The 18,374-nt window shown below is 39.3% G+C and overlaps 1 long non-coding RNA gene across 1 annotated transcript; it reads right to left on the bottom strand.

Moving 5' to 3' along the window:
• Positions 1-3,941: 3,941 nt before the first annotated feature.
• On the bottom strand, positions 3,942-6,994 carry LOC132344300 (uncharacterized). The gene is made up of 2 exons (XR_009493513.1): positions 6,444-6,994; positions 3,942-5,295 (listed from the first exon to the last, which is right to left on the bottom strand). It is a non-coding gene; the product is annotated as an uncharacterized lncRNA (long non-coding RNA).
• Between the last annotated feature and the right edge of the window lie 11,380 nt (positions 6,995-18,374).

Here is an 18,374-nt window from a genome sequence, read left to right on the forward strand (position 1 = left end):
TGAAGGCCACAGTGTGTATAGGTCTTCCCATGGACCAGACGCTCCAGCCTGGCCTTCTCCTTGATTATGAAGTAGGGAACCCCATCTTACAGCACAAGGCAGGCAGGAAGACCACGATCAAATCATTGGGAGGCCTGGAGAAGCACTTTTGGCTAGATATTTTGGAGTGAATAACACTGCCAAACTTGTCCACCATGAGAGCTGCTACTTCTGAGGCTGCTGGAGTCATGCTAGGGCTGGAGCCACAGCCTTTGCTGTGATTCATAGTTTGTGTTTCTTTTGTTCCCATAATTTGGAAGTTCTGACAGGTTCTCTTTGAGGAGCCCAGTGAGTGAGAGGTAAATATTCTCATATGGCGAATCTTGAGGGGAAGGGCTGGCCGCAGGCCACTCAGCTCTTCCATCAAAGCATTTCCATTCTAGAATGCAACATTTACTGAATCCTAGCTGGGCTCCTTCTGGGAAAGTCTCGCCTCAGTCCCCAAGGTACTGCTAGGTACTAGTCCAGTGCCTAGCACCTGACACTCAATATCAGCAGATGATGCATTAATACAGTCATTATTGAAGCTGGTTACCACCTAACACTGCCAGACGAGTCTCATCGGTTTCCTGCAGGTGGATGAGCCCACCTAGCGCTCACAGCAGAGTGCTTCAGACAAGATGACGCCCCTGACAACCTCCTTTTAGCTCTACTGAGGATGGTCCTAAATACTCAAATTTTTGCTCTCTTCCAGGACCACAGACTTGGGCAGAATTTCTGCATGTGTTCATTGCCCATCTGCAAAAGCTCACTCTCACTGCTGAAGGACCTGTCCAGGGAGTTTTCCATGGATTGTAGAGTGTGTGGGTGAGACACATGTAGCTCTCGTGGTGTCCATGGAACAGTTGTCAGAATCTGCAAGTGAGGCATACCCCAGTCGTTCAGTGGGAGGTCGTCCAACACAGTCCATGATGTGTTTAGTAGAAATCAGTGTCCCTTTGAAATGTTCCATTCTGAACCCCGACTGCTCGTCTCCCAACTACTCAATATCCCCTAGTCATGCAGTCCCTGACTTAGTTTAGATGGGGCATGAGAGAAATGGACTTCTCTGACAGAAAACAGAGCTTCCACAGAGCTGAGGAAACCAGGTACCCACTCATATTCTCTCACATTTTCCTACAGGAGAAATAATAGGCTAAGATTAGTGCTCTTGGCACTAAGCTGTATTGCCTAGGGGGAGAGGTAATATAGTCAAACCGTTTCTCTTATCCTCTTCAATGTACCTTATCGCCATTTTTATGCACCTATGGTGTGTTTTCACTTCTCTTTTGGATTCTTGAACTTCCACAAAAGCTCTTTCACCCATGGGTAATTGTCTAAATCAGAGTTCTCTTAAAGAGACATCTATTCTCCTGTCTTTATTGCTGCATTATTCATAGTAGCTGGAACATGGAAACAATCAAATAATCTAATTGACCATCAGTGGATGGATGGACAAATACACACACACACACACACACACACACACACACACATGCTGAGCTTAGTCACTCAGTCATATCTGATTCTTCACAACCTCATGGACTGTAGCCCACCAGGCTTCTCTGTCAACAGGATGTCCCAGACAAGAATACTGGATTGTGTTTCCATTTCCTTCTCCATATATATATATATATATATATATATATATATATATATATATACATATATATATACATATACACATACATATATGTTACACACACAGTGGACTTCCCAAGTGGCTCAGTGGAAAAGAATCTGCCTGACAATGTAGAAGTAGTAGGAGATGCAAGTTCGAATATAAAGACAAATATTATATTATCTCTTATATGTGGAATCTAAAATAGTTCAACTCACAGAAGCGGAGAATAGAATGGTACTTGCCAGGGGCTAAGAAGTAGAGAAAATGGGGAAATGTTAGCCAAGGGGTACAAAGTTTCAATTATATAAGATAAATAAATTGTAGACATCTAGAATAAAGCACTGTGGCTATAGTTAACAATACTGTTTTGTATATTTGTAATTTTCCAAGAGGGTAGACCTCAAGTGTTTTCATCACATACACGCAATAGTAATTACGTAAAGTGATGGGTATGTTAATTAGCTTGACTATGGTGGTTATTTCACAATGTATACATATATCAAATCATCAAGTTATACACATTAAATATACTCAGTTAAACCTCAGTAAAGCTGGGGAGGCAGACTGATACTATAAAAAGTACAGACTCTGAAATCACATGGTGCTGCTGCTGCTGCTAAGTCACTTCAGTCATGTCCGACTCTGTGTGACCCCATAGACACAGCCCACCAGGCTCCCCCGTCCCTGGGATTCTCCAGGAAAGAATACTGGAGTGGGTTGTCATTTCCTTCTCCAATGCATGAAAGTGAAAAGTGAAAGGGACGTCGCTCAGTCGTGTCCGACTCTTCACGACCCCATGGGCTGCATCCTACCAGGCTCCTCTGTCCAAAATCACGTTGTATGTCTGCTTAAATCTTAGTTTCACCACATCTTGGCTATGTGACCTTAGGCAAGTCACTCAATTTCTTTGTGCCCATGTCTTCATATGTAAAAGTGGAGACAATAATGGTATCTATTTGACAGAGTAGTTACAAGAAAGTTAAAGAGAAAACACATAGCATGGTGTTTCATTATGTGGTTAAAAAAACTCTAATGCACTTTATTAGCTATTCTATATATTAATAAAGGTTAGTAACCAGGGTTTTAAGCATTTTCTTCTCCCATCTTTACACTCAATTTAGAGATCAAAATCAATGTAAAGGGAGAGAAAATTCAACAAAGGAATGGAATAAAGTTCACATTACCCACATTTCACTAATTGGATTTCATTCAATTGTTTGTCAGATCACCTTACCTTAGTTTGTGCATTAACTACATACCATAGTATGTACTACATACCATAAATAAGTCAATATCCTTGTATCATTCCCTTTCCGTTGAAGGCAGATTATGTTCTCAGCAGCAAAATGGAAACTACTTCTTACACTTCAACACTATGTCAGCAGCAAAATTGAAAGTGTTTTTTGTCACCTGCACTGCTACCAGAAGAAAAAAAAAAAAAAAAAAAAACAAGAAAGTGAGGAACATAATTTTAGTACTAACACAAATATCAGAATGATTTACCTGTCTGTTCTGCTTCACTTTCATTTCAGCTTTCAGAGCTTCATTCATCAATATTTTATTTACACATGCATATCTCATTTTTACACTATTTCTATCCCCACTGCCAGATGGCTGTGTTGTTTGCATAGTGTTCATCAAGGAGAATGAGAAAGATTCATAAACAGCTATGTAATATTGGCATTTGAGTGGGGCTCAGATAACCACATTTTCTACTGTGAATCTCCCATGAATAATTGGTCAGACTGAAGCAAACATTTGTTCCCCCTGGAAGAAATACTGGGCAATGACTAAACAAATGAGCAACTTGATTCAAAAACTTTTGGACCAGATTTCAAGTGATTCTATTAAAAATTTTAAAACTTCCAATTCTTTGCTGATGTGAAGGTTTTTTCAAATGACACATATTCCAGTGCTCTATATTGTCCACTTTAAATGACTAAAGGCATGAAGTTGCTACCAGTTCTAACAAGAGTTTAATAGATCTCCTGACTGGGGCATTATTCTTAATATTCATTCTAAATGTGTCTTACAGGAGGAAAAAACATGGTAATTTTGAATACATTTAGCTATTTCATTTTTAGCCATAATGAATTTGTTTTAAAATGTTATTTTAGATTGTCACAGAGCACCTGATTTGAACTTCCTGCATTGTACAGGAAACTCTTACTGGCTATCTAATTTTACATATCATAATTGTTGCGGTCCTTTAATGGACTGGAACCTGGCAGTCCGGAGTCAATGATAAGAAAGCAAAAAAGAGAGAGAGAAAGAAAGAAAGACAAGGGGACCCAAGCTCTGATGGAGCAAAGGTGCTTTATTAGCAGAAATGCAGGCTTATATATCTTTAGTAAGATGATTACTCAGCTATTACACAGGATGAAATTTTATCAATAGCCACAATATGGATAGTCTAATACATACAAGGTCACTGACGCTGAAGAGTCATTGCATGTCTCATCCTATGATCTCAGTCCTGAGAACTGCGTGCAGCTCTACTCGTTCTCAGAATAGGAACTGATAAGGAACAGAGAATCCTTGAGAAATAGACAACAGCATGCAGGAATCCTCCTGTTAAATGTTTCCTGACAATTCCCGCTTATTTATTATATTTGTAAAAAGGGTCTTGACTAACTGAGTTTGTTTAGTTTTAACAATTTTTGCATAAAGGCAATGTTAAACAACAAATATAATTGTAACAAAAGGAAGGGGAACACAAGCTTGTATGAAATATGATTGATTATAATGAAAGAAATAGTTGCTATGACTATGACTGATCTCTGTGAGATGTCTGGTCCGAGTCCCAAGTTGTTCAGTGCTCACAGCAAGTTTCCATATTTCCCTTCTCGGGCATTTGAGAACCCAGTCTCAGGGGAAAGGGCCGATGACCACTCTGGCTTCTTCAGGCTGTACAGGGGCATCGTGGGGTTCTGGGTTCCCTTTGCCTGCTTTCTGTCAGGGTGCATTAACAGAGGGAGATGAGAGTCCATGGAATGATAAGGTGACTCGTTTCAGCATTGTCTAGGTGTTGGTCAGGGAATATTCTTGTCATATTACTATTTGGAGATTTGTATTCTGGAAGAAACAAACTTAACAAGAAAGTTAAAGGTACATGGCCCAGAGATTAATAGAAGTAGAAAAGCTGTTTAGGGTTTACCAGGAGAACCAGGACCAGACATTGGTTCATGACATTAGTGTTTTTCTAGGTATGAGATGATGAAAGAATTTGGGCTCATAAAATCTTTACATTAAAACATCTGACTGTCTGAAGGCTGGTCCTTCTGGGTTTCTCCCAGAGCATAGAGTGCCTTATTTCTGATTTCCACTCTGAACTCCTTTCAGGGGGTGTTGAAGGTCAGCAGCTTGCAGTGGTCATGATGTACTCTTTGTAGAGGCAGCTGGCAAGTACCAACTTCCAGTCAGCAGGGTCCCTTCATAGCCACATATTTGACCATGTATGGGGGGCATTTCATGACCATTGTGTCCAACGGTGCTAGGAAGGCTCATTCCCAGGTTTAAGGAAGATTCCATTAATAAGCCACTCAGTGTGCTGTTATTGGACTAGGCCTTGCAAGTAGCAAACGTCTCTGGATCACTGTCTTACTAGCCTCTTGGTCCAGGAAAATATTCCCTCTTGTTGCTTCTTCCCATATCTAGAGTTACATTATTACAATCATTGATCTCATATGGAACTCTATATCAGCATTATATCACAGGCTCAGTCACCATTTGTTAACGTAAGAAATTTTTCTGAAACAAGCGACATAGAAAATAATATAGCTATAGCTAGCAGTTATTAGTAAAGTCATAACTCTTAAGAAACTTGTATCATGCATAAAACTCTTTTCTACTTGCCACAAACCTTTTTTACACTTTCTGTATTTATCACTTTATTTGTCCATTCATAGAATAGCCATCTATAAGCCATATTTCTTTCTTTTTCTCTTAATAAAATGTACCACACATAGAACTTTCTTCTTCGGTCTCATTTTCTATAAACCTTTTTTTATACTTTGTGTATTCATCATTTTATTTGTCCATTCATAGAATAGCCATCTACAAGCCATACTTCCTTTTTTCCTTAATAAAATGTAATTATATTTCTTATACCCTTTTTACTGAAAACATGCATCTTACTTTCTTTCAGAAACCATGAACTGTTGTTTCGCTCATTTATAAATTAACCTCAGCAATATTATCCAGAGACAAAGATATACACTGAGATATACATATATATCCAGACAAACAGAGATCTCATAGTTTTCTGCTTTAAGATTTTAAAATAGGAGAATTCCAAGAAGAGTGAGCAAGTCTAGCAAGTCAAGGAGAGACTTTTGGATTTGTGCCTGCTGGCAGAGGAGGAGCATTTGGAGCAGCCGGGGTAGGATAAGTAGGGAAGTTCTGAAATATTTTATGTTGTTCTAATTGGGCCTTTTATAAAGTTTCATCATTTAATTCATATTCATGTAACAAGTGTTCTGTCTTTTGTCAAATATTGTGAGGGCTAGAATTACCTTGAAATGGCAGAATTACAGCTTTAATGAGAGCTCATAGGGGCCAGAAATCAATTGGAATATTCTGTCTTTGGCGGCTCATTCAACATTTTCTTTGACCCGGTGCCAAATTTCTAAATCAAAATTGCCTTTATCAGGGAACCAAGGATTACAGTCAACCAGTGTTTGAAGGCAAGCCTCTATTCTTTGGCACAAAACCAAAAGTCCCTGAGCTTTAAAAAAATGGTGAAGTAAAGTAGAGAAATGATGGGGCTTTCCAGCCATTTGACCCATGTCTTAGTATTTACCGACTCAGTAGGTCCTGACTTAAATAGGCCCTGAGTCATTCCATCCAAGATGCCACGTATACCAGATTCCTGTTCTGGGTGCCATTTGTAGGGGTCCTTTAATGGACTGGAACCTGGCTGTCTGGAGTCGATAATAAGAAAGAAAAAGAGAGAAAGAGAGAGAGAAAGAAAGAAAGAAAGACAGAAAGACACGGGGACCCAAGCTCTGATGGAGCAAGGGTGCTTTATTAGCAGAAATGCAGGCTTATATATCTTTAGTAAGATGATTAGTCAGCTATTACACAGGATGAAATTTTATCAATAGCCACAATATGGATAGTCTAATACATACAAGGTCACTGACGCTGAAAAGAGTCACTGCATGTCTCATCCTATGACCTCAGTCCTGAGAACTGCAGGCAGCTCTACTCCTTCTCAGAACAGGAACTGATAAGGAACAGAGAATCCTTGAGAAATAGAAAACAGCATGCGGGAATCCTCCTGTTAAATGTTCCCTGACACATACTGTATATGTTTCAATGTTACTCTCTCAATTCATCCCACCCTCTCCTTCCCCCACTGTGTCCACAAATCTGTTCTCTATGTCTGTGTCTCCACTGCTGCCCTGCAAATAGGTTCATCAATATCCTTCAATTAAAAACAAATAAATTTTAAAAAATGTTATATTAGAAAAACTGAGTAATACTCCATTGTGTATATGTACCACAGCTTTCTTATCCATTCATCTGCTGATGGACATCTAGGTTGCTTCCATGTCCTGGCTATTATAAACAGTGCTGTGATAAACATTGGGGTACACGTGTCTCTTTCAATTGTGGATAGCAGTAGGTAAGAGCTGCAAACAAGAAGGCCTGGGTTAGAATCTCAGCTCTGCCACCTATCAGTTGTGAAACCTTGGGCAAGTACTTTAACTTTTCTAAGGCTCATTTTGTTCAGTTATAAGTGGGAACAACAACTACAACAATGATGAACATGTTACATATTTTGAAGATACTCATTAGGAGAATTAAACAAAAAATAGAAGTCATTATCAGTATAGTGTCTAGCATAAAGACTAAATAAATGGTAGTTTTTTTTTTGTGATAGGATCAAATTCTGATATAACTAAGGTTTTTTCTTTACTGCATTTTTCTCCTTTCATGAGACCCTTTACCTACTGAATTGTTGATTTTTAAAGATCTGGAGACATTTTTCACCTAAAATAATGAGAACACAAAAGAACTCCAAGAGAAAAAGTCATTTCAGTTTCTAAATAGACATTTTAAAAAAAATTGTTGGGAAAGATAATAGCTTTGGAAGTCAAGGCACTTTTGAAGCACAAAAGTTAAGCTTCCTAAGAAGGAAGAGTTATTTATTTTGTTTGTTTTAGTCTCAAAAGCTTAATGTTGAATTGAGAATCTAAGAGTTTTTGCAGCCTAAAGAACTATTATAAAAGTTTATTCTAAAGTATATGTTTATACAATAATATACTAAAGTATATAGCTATAGTTCTCACAGTATGGTCCCTGGACAAGGTATCAATATCACTTGGGGGCTTGTTAGAAGTACAAAACCTTGGGCCTCAACTCACACCAACTGAATCAGAAACTTTGTGATGAGGCCCAGCACTGTGTTTTAAAAAGCTCTCCAAGTGATTCCTATGCATGCTCAAGTTTGAGATACACTGGCATATAGTATTAACACAGATTGGGAAAGCATCCATGATGAAGTTATAACTAGCTTTTTAACTTAAAAAACAAAACAAAACAAAAAAACCAAAGCCAACTGCAAGGAGCAAAGAGAGAATTGCGATGCTGTAATAAAATATCACAGACTGTGTGGCTTAAATAAGAGACATTCATTTTCTCATAATTCTAGAAGCTGGAAAGTCTAAAATCAAGATTCCAGCAAGGTTCAGTTTCTTATGGGAACCATCTGCCAGGTTTGTAGACAGCTGTGCTGTTCTCACATGGTCTTCTCTCTAGTTGCAAGAGAAGGGAAAATGTGAACTCTCTGGTATCTCTTCTTATGGTGACACTAATTCTATTGGATCAGGGCCTCAGCACCATGCCTTCATTTAACCTTAATTATCTCCATAAAAGCTCCATCTTCAAATAAAATCACATCAAGGGTTGGAGCTTCAATATATGAACTGGGAATGGGGACACAAATATTAGTCCATAACAATTCAGTTCAGTCACTCAGTTGTGCCCAACTCTTTGTGACCCAATGGACCGCAGCATGCCAGGATTCCCTGTCCATCATCAACTCCTGAAGCTTGCTCAAACTCATGTCCATTTAGTTGGTGATGCCATCTAACCACCTCATCCTCTGTCATCCCCTTATCCTCCTGCCTTCAATCTTTCCCAGCATCTGGGTCTTTCCCAGTGAGTCAGTTCTTTGTATCAGGTGGCCAGAGTATTAGAGTTTCAGCTTCAGCATCAGTCCTTCCAATGAATATTCAGGATTGATTTCCTTTAGGACTGACAGGTTTGATCCCTTGCAGCCCAAGGGACTCTCAAGCGTCTTCTCCAACACCACAGTTCAAAAGCATCAATTCTTCGGGGCTCAGTTTTCTATAGTTGGACTATACATGACTACTGGAAAAAACAGAGCTTTGACTAGACAGATCTTTGTCTGCAAAGTAATGTCTCTGCCTTTTAATATGCTGTCTATGTTGGTCATAGCTTTTCTTCCAAGGAGCAAGAGTCTTTTAATTTCATGGCTGCAGTCACCATCTGCAGTGATTTTGGAGCCCCCCCCCCCAAAAAAAAAATGAATTCTTTGTATTCTAGACCATTCAGGTATGACCCAAATCAAATCCCTTACTATTACACAGTGGAAGTTACAGATTCAAGGGATTAGATCTGATAGAGTGTCTGATAAACTATGGACAGAGGTTCATGATATTGTACAGGAGGCAGTGATCAAGACCATCTCCAAGGAAAAGAAATGCAAAAAGGCAAAATGGTTGTCTTAGAAGGCCTTACAAATAGCTGTGAAAAGAAGAGAAGCAAAAGGCAAAGGAGAAAAGGAAACATATACCCATTTGAATGCAGAGTTCCAAAGAATAGCAAGGAAAGATAAGAATGCCTTCCTCAGATTGTTGCAAAGAAGTAGATGAAAACAATATAATGGGAAAGACTAGACATCTCTTCAAGAAAATTAGAGATACCAAGGGAACATTTCATACAAAGATGGGCTCGATAACGGACAGAAATGGTATGGACCTAACAGAAGCAGAAGATATTAAGAAGAGGTGGCAAGAATACACATGCCTGGGACAACCCAGAGGGATGGTATGGGGAGGGAGGAGGGAGGAGGGTTCAGGATGGGGAGCACATGTATACCTGTGATGGATTCATTTTGATATTTGGCAAAACTAATACAATTATGTAAAGTTTAAAAATAAAATTAAATTAAAAAAAAAATAAAGAATACACATGCCTGAATATATGGTTGAAAATCATAAACTAGTAGATTAGTTTCATTGCTAGTAATAGTACTAGCAGCAGCAAGAATAGTTCCCTCAACATAAAGGTGAAAAGTACTGGGCTTCACAAGCAACTGAAATACATGCCACATGAATATACAGTGGCAATCATTGATCATTTTTGTCGAGAGGATAACACAATTTGAACATGCTATTAAAAATGTTTTCTCTCAGTTTTGCTTCCATCTAGGATGTTATCAGCAATTTCAGTGTTGCACTTCAGTTTTTAAGGCTGTCAGGCACTACCAGATTCATATACCTGACATTACAAACACATTTATGACTTGCAGTTTATATTTTTATGTGTATACATATATACACATATAAATAATTTATGTGCATGTGAGTGTTCAGTTGCTCAGTTGTGTCTGACTCTTCACAACCCCATGGGATATAGCCCGCTAGGCTTCTCTGTACATGGGCTTTTCCAGGCAAAAATACTGGAGTGGGTTGCCATTTCTTCCTCCAGGGAATCTTTCTGATCCAGGGATTGAACCCACATCTTCTGTGTCTCCTGCCTTGGCAGGTAGATTCTTTACCAATGAACCACCTGGAAATCCCCCCAAAGTTCTCCCTGACAAGGAATTGAACCCAGGCCGTGGCAGTAAAAGCACGGAATCCTGGTCACTAGATGACCAAAGAAAGTCATATAATTCAATTATTTCTAAGCAATGTTTTGTCACTAATAACAATGGGTTTGAGTTTTCCAATAATACAAAATCCATCCATATTCTTTAGGCTTGACCTGTCTCCTTCTAAGGTCTTCTGAAACTTACCAATCCTTTGCAACTTTGGGTTTGATGTTATCTTCAACTTAACTTTAGGCCAAAGTTCCAAGTCACTACAGACTTAATCAGCCTCTACCCACCTATATCTTATTGGCAAATCAATAATCAAGTTGGGAGAGAAAATTCAATTAGCATACTGGATTTTCATATTAAGAACCAATTCTTAAAAATTTATTTGGAAATTAATTCATACTTAAAGGTAAGCAAAAAATAAAACAAAGAAACCTGGACACACTTTAATCAGATGTATCTGTTGTGAGTATTTTATCCCTTTTGGGAGAGAGAGAGAATTGATAGATATTGATATACATACAGATAATTTCATAATATTTTTTAAACTATGCAAGGGCAAGTTATATTCATCTTCATCCTAAAACATGATACATACTTTTATCTAGTGTATCTTTCATATTCCACTTTCGTCAGTTGGTCCAAAAGTATCCTTTAGAGGGCATTGCTTTCCTCCAACTGAGGAGGATCTAGATTAGTATGTGGTATCACATACTGTTGTCATATCTTGTTAGGTTTCTGTAATCTAGAACAGTTTCATAGCCTTTCTTTGCCCTTTACTCATTGAATCAAGTAAGATGTTGCCTGATTTTTCCCTGGTATAATTACTGTTGTTGTTTTTTTTTTTTCCTCCTCCTTTTCAACTATTGAGCAGTCTATAAAGAGTCACTTTGTGCTGTGCTGTGCTTAGTTGCCGGAGAAGGCAATGGCACCCCACTCCAGTACTCTGGCCTGGAAAATCCCATGGACGGAGGAGCCTGGTAGGCTGCAGTCCATGAGGTCACTAAGAGTTGGACATGACTGCGTGACTTCACTTTCACTTTTCTGCATTGGAGAAGGAAATGGCAACCCACTCCAGTGTTCTTGCCTGGAGAATCCCAGGGACGGGGAAGCCTGGTGGGCTGCCGTCTATGGGGTCACACAGAGTCGGACACGACTGAAGTGACTTAGCAGCAGCAGCAGCAGTGCTTAGTTGCTCAGTCGTGTCTGACTCTTTGTGACCCCACGAACTGCAGCCTGCCAGGCTCCTCTATCCATGGGAATTCTCCAGGCAAGAATACTGGAGTGGGTTGTTATGTCCTCCTCCAGGGGAGGGGATCTTCCCTATCCAGGGATCAAACGCAGGCCTCCCACATTGCAGACATATTCTTTATGGTCTGAACCACCAGGGAAAGCCAAGAATACTGGACTGGGTAAACTATCCCTTCTCCAGGGGATCTTCCAAACCCAGGAATCAAACTGGCGTCTCCTACATTGCAGGCAGATTCTTTACCAGCTGAGTTACGAGCAAAGCCCAAAGAGTCACTTTAAGACCATACAAATATTCTGCTCCGTATTATAATTCCTCTCAAGATCCAGCCTCCGTTGATGATTCTTGCATTAGCCAAACTTTACTATGATTGTTGTAAAATTATTTTTCAATTCCAGTACTCCCTCTTACAGTTACCAGCTAACTCTCAGAATTCTACATTAAGAAAGAGCTTTTATCCCACTTTAATTTATATATTTATCTATTATTATCAATGTATACATGAATTTTTATTTTTATCAATGGTTTACTTAATTATTGGCGCTCATATTGTCTCAGATTTGGCCAGGGGAAGCCTTTTCAAGCATCCTTGTGATATATTCCAATAAAATCAAAACATTATTATTACATTTTTAGTATAATGAGATGTTCCAGGTTTGTCTTGTGTCTACCTTATCATAGCCCTGGGATTAGCCATTTCTCCAAATAGCTCTGAGGAAGTTTTTGTTGTTGTTGTTGCTGTAGTTATTGTGTTACATGTTTTGAGAAAGTTAAGGTCTCAGGATTTATTAATTATATTGTCAATCTGTTTTTTCCCATCTTTTAACATTTTAATGACATTTCAAGAAGAACGAGTTGCTCTAACTTGGAAATTCCTGTCTAAGAACTCTTCTTGCTATCTTACATAAACCTGAATTAACACCACCTCTAATTTGTGGGGACAGGGTTGTGTGTGTCAAAAGAGACAAAGTATCTATTTCATTTTAAAATTTGAGTACCTGTAAAGTTTTGCATATGCATGCCTACTGAATATATTTAAGCACATATATATTCACCAACATATAATTAAAGAATACAGAAGCTAAATTAGGCTATTTCCTGTTTTCTCCAAATTGTGAGGGATGAGTTTTATTTAAATCCTTAGGAGAAAAGACAAGGCAAAGGCAAGTGAAAGAGTATAATTTTCAATGTTCAAAAATCTTTTTTGGTGCAATCATACATAAAGAGATAAAGGAAAAGCTAGATTTTTTGTGGTGTTGACTGTGGCTCCAGATGTGTTGTGAATCACCATACTGGAAGAGAAAGACTAGCTACAAGCCAAAGGTCTAGACAAATAAAAATTCTGTATGAAGCGATTTAGTTATAGCAAACTCTTTTTCCTGAAGCAATCTAACAGAAGGTGAGGACGGCTGCATATCACTTATGGAAAGGCAGAACAACTGTGATTTGGTTGATGAAGTGCCCTAACCATAGCATTTCTGGCTCCAAGAATAGTCCATGCTAACTATAGCTATCTTTTCTGAAGCTATCTTTTTTGAAGCTGAGAAAATGAATATGAGCTCTTTGCGGCATAGAGATGAGGAAGTTCCATTTCCAGGGAATCATTTTTCTCTGTCTTGGAAGAGAATAGCCAGACTACTCAGAAAGCAATGAAAAACAGGAGGTTTGAAAGTTGTGTGCACACTGACGTGTGCTCTGGCTGCAGCCAGTCCTCTCTAATCTCTGGGAGGAGTGCAGTGTCATTCACAGGAAATTAAAGTATCAAAGGATGAATTTAACTATGTAGTAGAGAATGTGCTTCTATCAAAAGAAAATTGCGATCTGGCTAAGAATATCTTCATTATTAATTCACACCACCCCCCTCCTTTCTCTTGCTTTTTGGAAAAGGACTTTTTTGTAAAATAATGCAAGATGATATTCACAGGAAAAAAAAAAAAAAACATGCAACATTTGATAGTGTTATTTCTTCTGGTCCCAGCAACTGCCTTTGACCTATGAGAGACAATAATATCTCTCAAATATCTCTCAAATAATATCTCTCAAAACAATTTCAAACCCAAGAAGTTATACCCTGTGGAAGCCAAATCTAAGAAATAACTTCAGCATTTGCTAAATCATATTGTGGCTTTGCAATCATGGAAATGTAATAGATGGTCCTCTTGCAGTTCTACATGAGAAGTGTGTTCTCTGTTAACTTCCAGAATAAATCTTTTTGTTCTGGACAACAAATCTTCACCCTTATCATTGTCTTCCTCTCAGCATTAATTAAGCAACCATGTGCTATCTAGGATTTACTTTAAGAACTGACTTAGTAGAAAGCAAGTCTCTCATAGTAGGATTTATGGACACCCATCATATGAACTGACATTTCATAACTACAGACTGTGCTTCTTGGCCCTATATATGGTATTTGCAACTATTTCCTGAACACCTCCATTTGGATGTTCCTCATATATTTCCTCAATACTTTAGCCACCTGATGCAAAGAGCCAACTCATTGTAAAATACACTGATGCTGGGAAAGACTGGAGGCAGGAGGAGAAGGGGGCAACAGAAGATGAGTTGGTTGGATGACATCATCTATTCAATGGACATAGTTTGAGCAAACTCCAGGAGATAGTGAGGGACAGGGGAGCCTGGCATGCTACAGTCCATGGGGCCACAAAGAGTCAGACATGACTTAGCTACTTTGTACAACAACAACAGCAACAAAAATTCATCTGCAAACAGAGTTTTACTTCTTTTTCAATCTGGATTCCTTTTATTTCTTTTTCTTCTCTGATTGCTGTGGCTAGAAATTCCAAAATTATGTTGAATAATAGTGGTGAGAGTGGGCACCTTTGTCTTGTTCCAGATCTTAGAGAAAGATGATTTTAGTTTTTCACCAATGAAAATAAGTTTTAAAGTCTGGTTCAAAATTGGGAAGGCTGTATATTGTCACTCTGCTTATTTAACTTATATGCAGACTACATCATGCAAAGCATGGGGTTGGGTGAATCACAAGCTGGAATTAAGATTGCTGGGAAAAATATCAATAACCTCAGATATGCAGATGACACCACCCTTATGGCAGAAAGAGAAGAGGAACTAGAGTCTCTTGAAAAGGGTGAAAGAAGAATGTGGAAAATCTAGCTTAAAACTCAACATTCAAAAAATGGAATTGGAAGGACTGAAGCTCCAATGCTTTGGCCACCTTATGCAAGGAGCCAACTCATTGGAAAAACCCTGATGCTGGGAAAGATTGAAGGCAAAAGGAGAAGGGGGCAGCAGAGGATGAGATGGTTAGATAGCATCACTGACTCAATGGACATGAGTTTGAGCAAACTCCAGGAGATGGTGAAAGACAGGGAAGACTAGCATGCTGCAGTCTATGAGGTCGCAAAGATTCAGACACAGCTGAGTGACTGAACAACAGCAACAACATATATTTCACATTCAGTAAGTTAAAAAATGAGCTAGTTTTCCTTATAGACAAAGCTTAATTATCCTTCTGACTTCCTCCTGGGCTTGTAAGCTTCAATATCTTTGTTATTGTTGATTCTTCTTTAAACCTCACACTGAGTGCACAATTTATGGGGATTCTTTTACAGTGTCTCTAGCACTCAACTCTTGTTTTCAGTCTTTGTTGCTATCAACTTGGCTCAGGCATTGCCATTCCTCTGTAAATAAACACTCCATTCCTTTCTCCAGGGGATCTTTCCAATCCAGGGATCAAACCTGGGTCTCCTGCATTGCAGGTGGGTTTTTTACCATCTGAGCCACCAGGAAAGCCCCTATGAATAAATGCTGTTTACAAATGTATATTTCATAACCATATACTCTTGTGTCCTAAGAGGAAGCTGATACTCTTCCTCTTGAGCTGATACTCCCTTTCTTTATCTCCCACCAAACTCACAGGAGGCTAAAATATGAAAGTGGACAGGGTTGGAGCACAGGTGATCCTGAAGCTGATGCCCACTCACTGGTGAATGAGGTCAAGTACTGGAGTTATTGCCAGCCCATTGGTAAGTGGGGCAAAGTCCTTGGCCCTCTGGTATTTGGGGATGGGTTCTGGGGTGAAAGAAAGTAAAAGTGAAAGTCTCTCAGTCGTGTCTGACTCTTTGTGACCCCATGGGCTGTCCCTGGAATTCTCCAGGCCAGAATACTGGAGTGGGTAGCCTTTCCCTTCTCCAGGGGATCTTCCCAACCCAGGGATTGAACCTAGGTCTCCCGCACTGCAGGCAGATTCTTTACCAGCTGAGCCACAAGGGAAGCCCAAGAACACTGGAGTGGGTAGCCTATCTTCCCAACCCAGGAATCAAACCAGGGTCTCCTGCATTGCAGGTGGATTCTTTACCAACTGAGTTATCAGGGAAGCCCTACTATTGGGGGTTACTGTGGGCTAAAAAACAGATGGCCTGCTTTTGGGGGCGGGCCATGTCCCACCCAGCTAGCTGTTTGGCTTGGGGCATCCAAGGACTGGTGCTGATTAGTTGGTGGGTGGGACAGCGTCCAAACACTAATAAACTAGAGAGAGAATTCCAAAATTGTTCTTACCAGTGCCAGTGTCCTTGTGGTGAGATAAGCTCCCAAAGGACTGCTGCCAGTGTCTATGCCACCAAGGTGAGTTTCAGTTGTCTCCTACCTCTCCAGAAGGCTCTCAAAGATCGGCAAGTGTGTCTGATTCAGGTAAATTATTGTTTCTATCCTGAATCTCAGAGTGTGTGAGATTTTGTGTTCACCCTTTAAGAATGGAGTCTATTTATCACAGCTAGCTGACTGTTCCAAAAGTAAACTCCACTGGCCTTTAGCACCAAATGCTCTGGGGTGGGGTGGGGGGTTGTCTTTCCAGTGCAGGACTCCCAGGCTGGGGAGCTTGATGTAGCTCTCATTCTTCGGGAAATTTTCAGCAATTGTAATTGTGGGTCATCTAACTAGGGATATGGGTCTTGACTATAATATGTTTCCACCTCTCCTACCTGTCTCATTGTGGTTCCTTCTTTATCTTTAGCTATAGATTTTTTTTCTACTAGTCTTCAGATCACTGTCATGGATAGCTGCTCTGTAAATAGTTGCAATTTTGGTGTGTTTGTGGGAGGAGGTGAGTTCAGGGTCTTCCCACTCTACCATTTTTGTCACTTTGCCAAGAGACAATATTTTAGTTTGAGTTTGAAGGCAGGAAAAATAATGCTTTCCCAGATCAAAAGGAATCAGGCAGGAGGAGTTCCTTCTTTCTCAGCCTCTTTGTTCTATTCAAACCTTCAACTGATTGAATGAAGCCTACTTATATTGGGGGGAGGGGGAGGCAATCTACTCTACTCAGTCTAATAGCTCAAATGTTATTCTCATCCACAAATATCCTCATAAAATACACCCAGAATAATGTTTGAAAAAACGTCTGGGCACCCCATGCTGCAGTAAAGTTGACACATAAAATTAACACTCATATTACTGAAAGCAATCTACATTCAATGCAGTCTCTATCAAAATTCCAATGTCATTTTCTGCAGAAACAGAAAAAATTCTACAGATCATATGGAATCTCAAGGGACTCCATACAGCCAAGAAAATCTTGAAGAAGACAATTTGAGGACTCTCAATTCTTGATTTCAAAAATCACTACAAAGCTACAGTAATCAAAACAGCATTGTATTGGCATAAAGTCTGAGATATACACCAATGAAACAGAATAAAGAGCCTAGAAAATAACATTCATGTATGTGGTCAAATGGTCTTTCACAAGGATGCCAATATACAACAGGGTCTCCACAAATGTTGTTAAAAAATGGATATCTCCATCTAAAAGAAACAAGTTAAACATTTACCTTACATCATATGCAAAAATTAACTCAAAATTTCTTAAAGACAAAAACATAAGACTTAAAAGTATAAAACTCCTGAAAGAAAATATAAGAGGAAAACTTTAAGACATTGCATTTGGGAATTATTTTTTTGGATATGACACCAAAGCCTAGGCAACTGTGACAACAAAAAAATAGACAAATAGAACTACATCAAACTTAAAAAAAAAAAATGCTTTACAAAGAAAACAACAAAATGAAAAGGCAAATTATGAAATGGGAGAAAATATTTGCAAGTCATATATCTGATAAAGGGTTAATAACTAGAATATACAAAGAACTCATGTGACTCGACAACAAATAACCTCATTAATATATGGACTACAAACGAGATGGAGAAATGGCCAATAACAAGCATATGCAAATATATACACATTACCAACCATTCAGTCAGTTAAGTCACTCAGTCATGTCCGACTCTTTGTGACCCCATGAATCGAAGCACGCCAGGCCTCCCTGTCCATCACCAACTTCCAGAGTTCACTCAGACTCACGTCCATCAAGTCAGTGATGCCATCCAGCCATCTCATCCTCTGTCGTCCCCTTCTCCTCCTGCCCCCAATCCCTCCCAACATCAGAGTCTTTTCCAATGAGTCAACTCTTCACATGAGGTGGCCAAAATACTGGAGTTTCAGCTTTAGCATCATTCCTTCCAAAGAAATTCCAGGGCTGATCTCCTTTAGAATGGACTGGTTGGATCTCCTTGCAGTCCAAGGGACTCTCAAGAGTCTTCTCCAACAACACAGTTCAAAAGCATCAATCCTTCGGCGCTCAGGTTTCTTCACAGTCCAA

Source organism: Bos taurus, chromosome X (genome assembly GCF_002263795.3).
Source record: "Bos taurus isolate L1 Dominette 01449 registration number 42190680 breed Hereford chromosome X, ARS-UCD2.0, whole genome shotgun sequence".
Lineage (NCBI taxonomy): Eukaryota > Metazoa > Chordata > Mammalia > Artiodactyla > Bovidae > Bos > Bos taurus.